Source organism: Eleutherodactylus coqui, chromosome 11 (genome assembly GCF_035609145.1).
Source record: "Eleutherodactylus coqui strain aEleCoq1 chromosome 11, aEleCoq1.hap1, whole genome shotgun sequence".
NCBI lineage: Eukaryota > Metazoa > Chordata > Amphibia > Anura > Eleutherodactylidae > Eleutherodactylus > Eleutherodactylus coqui.
The window spans coordinates 45,168,036-45,179,647 of record NC_089847.1 but is presented as its reverse complement, the minus strand read 5'-3'; the positions used below and the strand labels follow the sequence as shown (position 1 = coordinate 45,179,647).

General features: G+C 42.5%; 1 long non-coding RNA gene across 1 annotated transcript in view; it reads left to right on the top strand.

The window, feature by feature from the left end:
• The first annotated feature begins 225 nt into the window (after nucleotides 1–225).
• Nucleotides 226–11,612, top strand: part of LOC136582303 (uncharacterized) — an 82,319-nt gene continuing 70,932 nt past the window's right edge. The window contains exons 1-2 of the long non-coding RNA XR_010787169.1: nucleotides 226–310; nucleotides 710–830. This is a non-coding gene — a long non-coding RNA (uncharacterized lncRNA). The remainder of the gene's footprint in view (nucleotides 311–709; nucleotides 831–11,612) is intronic.

Sequence of the window (11,612 nt, the reverse complement as noted above, 5' to 3'; positions counted from 1 at the left end):
TAAAACATGCAGAGCTTGGCAGCAGCTGTGTGCTCACAGGACCTGTGAAGATGTCACCGTCATGTGAACAGTCACCTGGGCTCTGAGCCCGCCCCTGATCGCATGACGGTGACATCTTCAAAGGTCCTTAACTTTATTAAAAACCTGCAGAAGTAGACAGCAGCCATGTCCTTACAGGAACTGGGATGATGTCACCATCACGTGATCATCACCTGTGTGGGAGGAGTCCAGGTCACATGACATGGGGCTGATCAGTGTATGCAGGACTCTGCTGTGCCGGTTCTGATCCTTGTTATATAGGATGCAAAATGTATGTAGCAGAGCTGTGTGTGTCTGTCGCGCACGTGTTGCACAGCAGTGTGTGTGGGGGCGTGATGCGTGCGCGTAGCAGAACCGCATGTGAATGACGCACGCATGTAGCAGAGCCATGTGTGTGTGATGCTCATGTAGCAGAGTTGTGTGCGTTTTTGACACACATGTAGCAGAGCTGGGTGTGTAAATGATGTGCATGTAGCAGAGCTATCTATCTATTAAACACCCTAGAAGTGCAATCACAGTTATGTCATCACAGGTCCTAAAACAGCAGACCTGTGCTTATAACTCCAATCCGTTTTATTAAATTTTATTAGTAAATGGCACATTGCACCACCAGAAACACTGCTACTATAATTTCCTAATAATAACTAGTAGTTTTTCTTATTGGTTGCAGGAGCCTCAGGAGGGGCGGGATATAGTACCACAGGAAGTGAACATGAGGTGCCAGGAAGCTGTAAGAGGCAGCATCCGAAACGGGTGAACAGAGGTGCTGTACTGATATCAGCCTCCCCATGGTATGTAACATCAATAGCAGCTGTTGGGCACACGGAGGGCAGGATCCACTGCCTGCTAGCTGGAGCAAAGTATTACCACAGTCGTTGGAAAGTCTGAATTCAAAGCAAACAGTAGCAACATAGAACTGTTTGTTCCTAACCAGAGATTACATCACTATCTGTTCTCCATCCTGGTGGACTCCTATGATTAGAACTCTTGCAAGCCTCACAGTAAGTTGATGGAGTCCCTTTGGTTGGGCTTACTGTAAAAAGTATCTGATTGAAGCAAACACAATGGAAAGCATAAGGTAAACATAAAGAGACTCCAGTGGGCAATATTCAGCAAAAGTGGATTACTGAGCAGCAAAAAAGTGTAGTGGGCCGGAATTAACGGGGCCCCTCCGTAATGTATGCATGCATTTGTCTTGTGCTTTGTATTGTCAGTGTCTTGCATGCTGCATGAATTTGATGTGGATTGCACTTCTGCAGCACTGAATGAGTTAACTGTCTAGTATGCGAGGATGTCTGAGAAATGTATCTTGTTGTTTGTCATGTGATTGCACTTTATATATGTGAATGCAAGGTGTTTGCAAGGGTCTTTTGTCTTCAGTTCTGAACTTGTAAGCAAGAGGAGTGGTGGTGGAGCTACAAGTGAGCCACATGGGCACCTTCAGTCCTGTGTGGGCCGAGATGGAAGAAGCCATAAAGTATCCTCAGCCTCCCCTGGGCCTACTTTGCTCAGAAGATGCCAGTGGTGTCCTGAGCCACTAATGGATGGAGAGAGAGTGGAAGCATCATTGCAGTGTGGAGTGCCTGCCAACGTGAGTGCCGACCGGTAGAGAGATGGAGAGTATAGAAGGAGTATGTTTCAGGACCAGAGCCCTGCAGATAACTGGGACTGTAGATTCCTCTGTCAACCTGTGATTTCCTCCCTGTTGCAATAAGTTTCTGCAAGTAAAGGAGCACTGGTTTTGCTAGTTAAACGTTCCCTGTGAATGTGGACCATTCATTTCATTATCCGGATTCACCGCAGAGGTAGGAACGATGGTGTCACCTGTGACAACAGACTGTTAAGGAAAACCACATATTGGGTTACCCTTTTGCAAGACCTGCCCTCGGTAACTTGGACGGGTCCCATGCTACCCTCAAGGTGGGAGATGGTAGAGCCTCGTGACAAGGCCCAAACTCTACCCCACTGTCTCCTAGGCTGAAGACCCGCTCCTCGGATGCTGCAAATGCATCGCCTGGTCAGATGAATCCAGGCGTCTGTTGCACTGTGCAGATAAAAGGATCAGAATTTGGTGCAAGCAGCATTAATCGATGAACCCTTCCAGTTAGTTGGTCAGAATATCAAGCAAGTGGCAGCATACATGGTACGAAAATCTAAAAATCCTTTTATTCCTATATTACAAATACGACATTTTGACCTGTGTGGTAACGTCGCATATGTAATGGAGCAATAAAAGGATTTTTATATTTTTGTACCATATATGCTGCCACCTGCTTGATATTTTGCTGGAGAGTTGTATCTGGAGGCCTGTGGTGCTGGCCTTCTAGTGGTGTGGCATACCCTTATCTCAGCCATCTAGACTATATGTGTGAGTGTGCTGCGGACTCTGCTTTATATTTTAAGGAGTTGGTTAAAATATGTCAGCACCTCCATCTGATTTGCAGTAACTACAAGAAGCTTCCTGTCCGCGGGGCCCGATATTCTTACAGAACAATTTCACCACCTAGTGGAATGTGTGCTATGTAGAACTGCTGCAGTGCTGGAGTCCCAATGCATTAGAAGATAGGTGCCCCTAATAAGGCAGCCATTCTGTGTAAGGCATCGGTGCTATATTCATATACACCAATCTAAAAATCGGTCATCTGAGATGTACTACTGTATGCATGGGTTATTAGAACAAAAACTTTAGCAAGTTATCAACATTCTAGCAATTATGAGATTTTTGTGAGTAGATTGCTATGAAAACCTGGATCTGGCGTTTTTCAGAGCTCTTTCAGAAGTGCAAGAGGTGATGAAAGCAGACTATTTGTACAGTAATGTATTTCTAGAGGAATACATGTGGATATTTCATACTGTTGCCACTAGATGGCACTCCAGGGCAGCAGGTTTTTTCTCACTGGCTCTTTCTAACCATCTCTCTTCTCATGTGCATATTTAAACTTTTAAGAAAGTTTCTGAATTCCTGCAAATAAGAAAGATGGATCCTGTATACACGGCATCCCTGCAGACTATGGCCTTTCTGTATGCTGCCGTAATAAGGAGATAGCTTTGCTAATAAGGGAGAAGGTCTCTGTTATACAGCGTTTGTTAACTTTTAGGTCTATCTAAGAGAAGAAATAATGTTCTTCAGACACTATGCCTTTATATGGGATCAGAGGAATAAGGAGGGACAGTAGGGCCCTATAGATTTCTGGGGTTATCTTCCTATAGCTCTATACAACCATAATATAGGCACATGCAAGAGCCCAAAGAGATCACTTTTTTTAAAACACACACTTTTGGGGGGACAACATTCACTTATTCATCAGAAGGAGGAAAGGTTATGGGAAGTTATGACAGTATAAAAAAAAAGAAGCAAAATAGAGACAGACCATTTCTATGAAACGGAAGTTAGATGATGGCCTGGGGAGCCTCCTTCACAGCACTACAGTGCTGTCCTGACAGACGCTGGCAAGTGCCGCTGGACTCTTTGCCTCCAGCATGGGGTGGAGTTTATTGCAGCCAGTCTCATAAGAGGGGCACCCGCTCCTACATCTATTCCAAATCAGTGACCCCAAGTGTTAACCCAGGGGATTTTACTGACCGTGAGTAGTATCAGGGTGCTTTAATATGAGTAGAATATTTACACAATCCACACAGAAATCTAAACCTACACATGGAGGTTATGGAACAGAAATCTGCAGCTGATTAAGCCATGGCTTTAGGTGCTGATTGCAGAAATACTCTGCTCATGCGAGTTTTGTGCGTTGCGAGACTCACAAAATTCAAGTAAATATCAACTCCATCCTTTTGAATGGAGTAATAAACCATGAGCGATGTTTTCCCTCGCTGCGTTGTGGCAGGTAGAAAAAATAAAATCCCTGCATGTTTCCATTTTTTCACGTTCCCAGGAACGCATCACCCATTGATTTCAATGGGACCTTCAGTACATTGCATTGCTCTCGCATACTGTGTGATGTGCATGCGGGTGTGATGTGGGATTTCCCATTGAAATAAATGGGGAACATTCTAACAGTCCTATGTAACAGCACAGTTAACACACAGTACCATGTTGAATAACATGTTAAATGTTCATTTATTTTTTACAATAGTCTTTTATATTCATTTTTTATTGTTTTTGGTATTATAAACCATAATTTTTCTCTATTAAATGTGGTTTGGTGTGTTTTTGGAATGTGTAGAACAAATTAATTGGATTTACATGATTCCTATGGAAATAATTGCCTCAAGTGTCATTGGTTTCAAGTTTAGACGATTGCTTTCAGACGGATTACCAATGAAACTAGAGGTTTGACTGTAATTAGTCTCTTGTAGTTCTGTTTAGTTTCATTCAATATACAGTACAGAAAGCTGTAGAAGAGAGAAAGAAGTGTTAACTATAAGTATGCAATATTAGATTTTACATATTCCTTGCAGTGGGGGACTGTGATGATGGGACTCCCTGCGGGGATAAAAGAATCCCATGTCACAGCTGTGGCAGCGGACTGTGATGCCATCCCATTGCTGCGGCAGCAGACCGTGATGCCATCCCATTGCTTTCAATGGGGCCAGTGCTACTGCTGCCCCATTGAAAGCAATGGGAAGAAGGCAACCCCCGCATGGATTTTCGGTGAAGGGCTTGAAATATAAGCCCTTCCCTGAAAATAAGCCCAAGCTGTTTGAAAAAAAAACATACATCACCTCTCTGGCACTGTTCAAATCCTGAAATGGCTGGGTCTGATTGGCTGAGAGCTGTGACCAATTGCAGGCAGCGCTCAGCCATTCATTGAGCGCTGCCTGTGATTGGTCAAAGCGCTCAGCAAATCAGAGGCGGCACTCAGCCATTCAGTGAATTCAATGAATGGCTGAGTGCTGTCGGGAAAAAAAATGAGGGATAGGAGATCTTCCCCTACACTGGGCCTTATGTTGGGCTCTCCAACAGGTTCCAAGCTCTCTTCTCTTCAGAAGAGGAGGTGGAGGGTGAGGTTCCTGGGGCAAAGGTGAAATTTACAGGGAGTGCTGTGTCTTCCTCTAGTGAGGGTTCAGGGACCTATAAGGAGGATGAGGTGAAGGAGCCCCTTGTCATGGACCTTTCAGTGTCCAAAAACCAAGGTAAAGGGTCTTCCTCAGACCCTGAGAAGAAGGGGAGTGGGAAGAAGAGAGCTGTCTAACTTAATCATCTAACTTAATCATCAATGACGGTAGCACCCGCTCTATTGACACTGGCATCAATAAAAGTTGCCAGTCAGAGATGGCTAGATTTGAGGTCATTGATTTTCTCGGCCATGTTGAAGGCAACATTTTGCTTTTGCAAGAGACCAGGTTGCCAAATTTTGCAGCCGTACATAAGGCAAAGAGGGAGTGGAGGTCTAGACCATCCTACTGGTCTCTTGAGGCGGCGCCATATAGCAGAGTGGCAGTCCTTTTTATGGCAGAGGCTAAATGCTGATGGGTTATTGAGTTAGGAATAGGGAGGTGCCTGATCCTAGATGTCCTCATGAAGGGACTAGAACTTCGGCTAATTAACATCCATGGTCCCGAAGTGGAGCAGGACTGCAAGGATCTCTTTATGAGGATCAAGCTGTACTTGTTTACCAGCCATCAGGGGATCTTTGGGGGTGATTTTAACAGTCACAAGGACCCGTGACAAAGGAGGCTCCCTAGATAGGCTGGCTTACAACAGCATTGCATGGTGAATGTCCACATCTGGCACACCCCAGGCCCCATGGGAATCACCCATTAAAAAAAGTAGATGTAGGTCTAAGACAGAGATGTTGTTTTTTTTTTTTTTTTAAAGAGGAAGCAATCTTCACCAGTGTCCATTGTTGAGAATGTTTTCTCTGAATATTGCAAAGTACCCCCCAGATAGGCAGAGGCATATGGAGTCTGAATTAGTCACTTCTAAAGGAAGCAGAGATAAAACAGTACCTGGCTCTGCAGAAAATCCTCAAAGGACCATCACTGGAGCTTTGGAACAGTAAGTCAGAGTGAAGAGTAGGTCAGAGACGCGCCAGGTGATTAAAACAGTATAATGCAATGAGCCAATATTCACTCACCTGGTGCTTGACGGGGAAATCAGCCTGATAAACCCCGTCGGCACCGATGTCCAGGAAGACTTTGCACAGGTTCTTTTATTCCCACATCCGCAGCATGACGGAGAGCAGCAAAAGAGTACACAGCAAACAAGCACCTATCCGGTGCTTGATAGACGGCAATAGTAAAAGAAAAAAGCTGCTTTTGCGCTCGTCGGGATAAAAGATGAAAAGTGTAAATATAATGAAATTTATTTACATAAATACGAGCGACGCGTTTCGGCGAATACAATCGCCTTTTTCAAGCTCAAAAACATACATACAAGTATTACAAAGCAGGTCTTTAAATAGTCTACTCACATGCTTCCATATGCTTTCAAAGTAGCAATCAAGGTTGCTCCCTAGGGAAAGGTAGGAGGTGTGGGAAACACCCCTCCCGTCCCACAATTACGTCACTGGTAGTATAAATTAGAACTACATCACATGGAACGCTGTGAGCGTTCCATATATTCATTAATAAAACTTTATTTAAAAGCGACCGAAAACACGGTACAGTCAAGTTCAAATTTAAATTTATCTAGCCACACTTAATTATAGTGTATTAATATTGCTATAAACGAAATAGTATTTAAAAAACATTCTCATTGTGCATCAATATTCTCATTACTTATAGAATAAAATTTATAATGTGTGTGTGTATATATAAAAAATATATTAATATACCATCAATAACCATAATAAATTAATAATTTATGTAAAGACCCTACGGAAACAAGTTACAACAATACAATATGCAATAATAATTAATTAATTAATTTATAATTAATAATTTGATAAAAGAAAAATAAATGTGCTAAATTTTTTCTAAATTTTTTCTAAAAGTTCATTCAGTCCAAAGGGGGTTAGTGTATTGAGACGGTGAATCCAAAACATTTCTTTTTTTCTCAATACAGTAATAGATTTTACTTCAATTCTTTCTAATGCTGTGACTCTCATTAAAGACGAGTCCCCATTGTGGACATCATAAAAATGTTTGGATAGGCTATGTACCCTTAGATTATTTTTTATGTTTTGTGCTTTCCCTAGGGAGCAACCTTGATTGCTACTTTGAAAGCATATGGAAGCATGTGAGTAGACTATTTAAAGACCTGCTTTGTAATACTTGTATGTATGTTTTTGAGCTTGAAAAAGGCGATTGTATTCGCCGAAACGCGTCGCTCGTATTTATGTAAATAAATTTAATTATATTTACACTTTTCATCTTTTATCCCGACGAGCGCAAAAGCAGCTTTTTTCTTTTACTAGTAAGTCAGAGTGGTGGTAGATGCTTAAGATCAGAGTGGTGAAGTTCTTCCGCCAGCTCTCTAGCCCCAGGAGCCTGAGCAGATACTGTTTGTATCAGGGCTTAAGGAGGAAATTTGAACATCTCGAGGTAGCCACAAGTATATTTCCAGAGTGAAATCTTTGCTGAAAGGGTGCCAATATAATAGGCCCACATCTTTGATTTTTGAGAGGGATTTTGGGAAGTACCACTTGCCTGACTCCTACAGGAATTGTAAGATGTCAATGAATTGTAAAGTTGTCACAGGACTAATTGACAGTAAGGGATAGTTTCTTTTATTGTTAGGATCACTTTAGAGACTGTAGGAAGAGTTTGGGATACTTTTTCTGAGAGTCAGTTTTAATGAAGGAGTAGGGACATTTTAGAATTTTAGGGACAGCTAAGTCTAGGAATAAGATTCTTTAATTATCGGTGCCTGACTTATCATATCCAGTTCTTGTGGAGGGCTGTGTGTGACACGGGTAGCTTTTTGGTTTTAGGTCAAAAGATGAAGTAGTATGGCTGCAGGTAACAACTTAGGCTTTTGGGCATTATGGTGTGTTTTCATATTGTTATAGTTCTTGTAGAAGTTAAGTTGTGTTACAGGTTTGTATATAGTGTTAGGGGTTAGAGATAGGCTAGGTAGAGGTTTGTTGGGGGTAGGGTGGATCTATGCTTTAGCTTGACACATCCCAGACAATGAACACTGGACATAGACCATTGGTGCAGGCATAGTCCTCAGGATGTGGCAGGCAGGGTGTGTGTCTATGAGGGGGCAACCTGCACTGTTTACAAAGACATTAAGCATGGAGTTAGGATGCAGGCGTGGCAGTGGAGTATGTGGTGGTTTGCTATATTTGTTGTTATTTAACTTGTTCTGGCTTTTTTTTTCTTAAGGTGCATTTTGACACAAAGATGATCACTCAAAAGATGGCTTTTGAGCGATCATTTTGCATAATCTACTAATTGGTACTAATGCCCATTAGTACCAATTAGTAGCTTGTGAGCCGCCTAGAACTGAATTTATTCAGAGGACCACCCGCTGCTCTCTGAATAAATTCTCTTTGTTCTGCCGGCAGGGCTCACAGCTGAGAACAGCTGAGACAATGCAATAAGCAGTTATCAGCGGCCGCTAGGCAGAGCAACGATTATTGCTCAAAAGATGGCTTTTGAGCGAATTTTGAGCGATAATCGTTGTGTCTAAATGAGCCTTTAGAAGCAGCTGAAAGTAAGTTTGTTAAAAAACCTAGTTTGAAATTTAGGTTAAATTTTGATTGTAACTAAAAAATGGAATAAAAAGCTGTCAAGCAAGATATTGGCATACAAATCACTAAGATACACAATATCAGCTGCAGCTTTTTTGAAAGCTTTTCACAAAATAAAATTTAAAGCGGTGGGAGAATGACAGAGCCAATACTTTGACATGAGTCTTGTAGAGACTACAGCAACTGTGGAGAAGAGACTATTGGAGATAGAAGATAGTATAGAAAAAAGGTGGTGCGTGGACCAAGGCTTTTATATAGAAGGAAATTATCTGTATAACAGGTGCAGCCAACCCCAAATTACCTTCACAACCTTCAGGATGGACATATTAAGAGGTATCAGAAAGGTTAAAAATTTGGTATAAGATGTAGCCTGTGAATATACAAAATACATTTTTGCTGAACTTCTCTTTATTGTAAAGACACCATATATGTGCATTTTGAGGCTACCAAGCTGCTTCTTCAGTATTTGCTGACACTGTACTGTACATAGAACAATAGCCATGGGGGACAGGTAACAGCCAAAAAAAGGGATAAGAACATTCAATTATTGACAGATGCACAAGTAAATTACAGATGTTCTTATAAGAGTATAAAGGATACTATAGAAGGATCAACAGAAAACTTGTTAAGGAGGCCAAACGTGCACGATATACCCAAGTATTTGCACTATGACATTAGGTGTTTGTGATTGGTTTTTTTTGTGCTATAGACTGTATTTTATTGCTCATATACTTTATGCATAAAGTCTGTTTACTTGGTTATATTGTGCATGTTTTGTCTCCTTAATCAATTTATATTTTTGCATCATTTGCGATCTACTAGCATTTTTTATATGTTTTAATTTATAAGGAGTCCTTTTGCTGCTGATTCTTCTTTAACTAATACTCTTTGTACTCATCTTTGGTTTTTTAAATTTTGAATTATATTCCTGGTTTTTATGTTCTCTTTGAAGTATATTTTAATAAAGATTTAATAAATATTTGTTCCATTTGATTAGCTCTAAAAAATATATTCCAACGATTAGCTGTGCATTGTCCAATAACCCCATCTTCCTAATTGCATTACTTGTTGCCGCTGTAGCATACAGACTATGGTTTTAGAAAAAAAAAAGACATTTTCTGTAATTTTATTGTGCATCTGTCACTAATTGAACGTTCTTATACATTATAAAGGAATAACACACAACTTACCTTAAATTAACTATCATACATCATATTAGCAGTTACCTGCCCTCCTATGGCTATATGGCTATTGTTCTATGAACAGTATATCCCCAGCAAATACTGAGGAAGAGGCTTGGAAGTCTCAAAATGCATATATATATATGCTGGTTTTACAACAGACAAGTACTTTGTCCCCATATTGTACTCTATACCCAATTTGTTAACCTTTCTGGTATCTCTTGGAGATAGTAGAGATGCAGCGGATTGCCAGAAATGATCTTAGTAACTGGACTCAGAAGTGCTGTTTTATACAGAAAGGTAGCATATTATAGCCAATGGAATCATTCCTTTTATTGATTTCACAACTCACCAATGACTGAAAAAATATGAAATTACCTGTCTAATAAGTTGAAACTACAAACAGTACTATTATGCGTATAAATGTGCATATGTTCTAACTACATTCCAGGAGGTTCTAAGATTTTATTATGTAAGTTAGGAAAGTGCAATTGTGCCACCAAGGTGTCAAGGCAGAGTAAAGTTGATGGAATTAAAGGGGTTTTATCATTAGAAAAAAAAATCAATACATACCTATTCCTCCCCAGACAGTGTTCTTATTACATCTTCTCCTCACCAATCTTCTCCTGGCTCCTCACTGATCATCCCCATGGTCACGTCACTGTAAGCCGGACGGATCTTCTTCTTCCTGTTATGTACCCTCCATTCGCTACATTCTGCTTCCTGCAGGGCGATGTACACTATGTCGCTAGTGAAGTAGTATTCACTGTTTTGCAAGAAATGCAGAATATTCGGTAGCTTGTTTTAGTACGCTGGCTATCGTTGCGACTACACACGTGCAGTGTCTTGCAGCAATAGCATATGAGCAATCCCGGCGAGACACCCCCATGCATGCTCAGTCACAGCAATAGCCCATGCCTGCACACTAAAACAGGCTGCTGAGGAATTGGCATTTCCTGCTAGGTAGTAAATGCTATGTCACTAGTGACATAGTGTACGCTACCCTGCAGGAAGCAAAATGTAGCGAATGAACACTACGTCACAGGAGGATGATCCGGCCGGCTTACAATCACATGACCCGGGAGACTGGAGGAGTCAGGGGAAGATGGGTGAGGAGAAGATGCAGTAAAAAGATTGCCTGGGGAGGAACAGGTTAAAGGGGTTGTCTCGAGGAAGCAGTGAATTTTTTTTTTTGCCCAGTCCCCCTAATTAAGCATACATTACTAAGCCCCCCTGTAAATGACTTTTCTAGCTGGTTTGTACTTACAGTTCCAGCGTTTCAGCAACTTATAAAAATTTCCCCAAGATGGCCGCCGGCTCTTTTCCCGTCGCTTGCTGTAGCCCGACGTGCGCGCTCCCTAGACGCTACCAGCTGTGTCTCCCTGACAACCAGATGCCCCGCAGCCGCCGACCGGACCCCGGGATTGAACGCGGCCGACCACGGCACACAGTCACCCACCGCCAGGCAGCAGGTAACCGGCGCTAGGCTCCGGCCCGCCCGCGCTAGCCCCGGCTCCCACGTGCTAGACCCGGCTCCCCCGCGCTAGACCCTGACAACAGACGAAGGCCCCTCGGCCCAGCGGCAGTCCCCTCAAGACAGGTGAAGGCCCCGGAGCCCAGCGCTAGGCCCCGGAGCCCAGCGCTAGGTTCCGGAGCCCAGCGCTAGGTTCCAGGGCCCAGCGCTAGGTTCCGGAGCCCAGCACTAGGTTCCGGAGCCCAGCGCTAGGACACCCGGAGGGGCCCACGTCTGTTAGTGACACATCACCCCCGACCCATCACTTACCTGGGCGGCAGG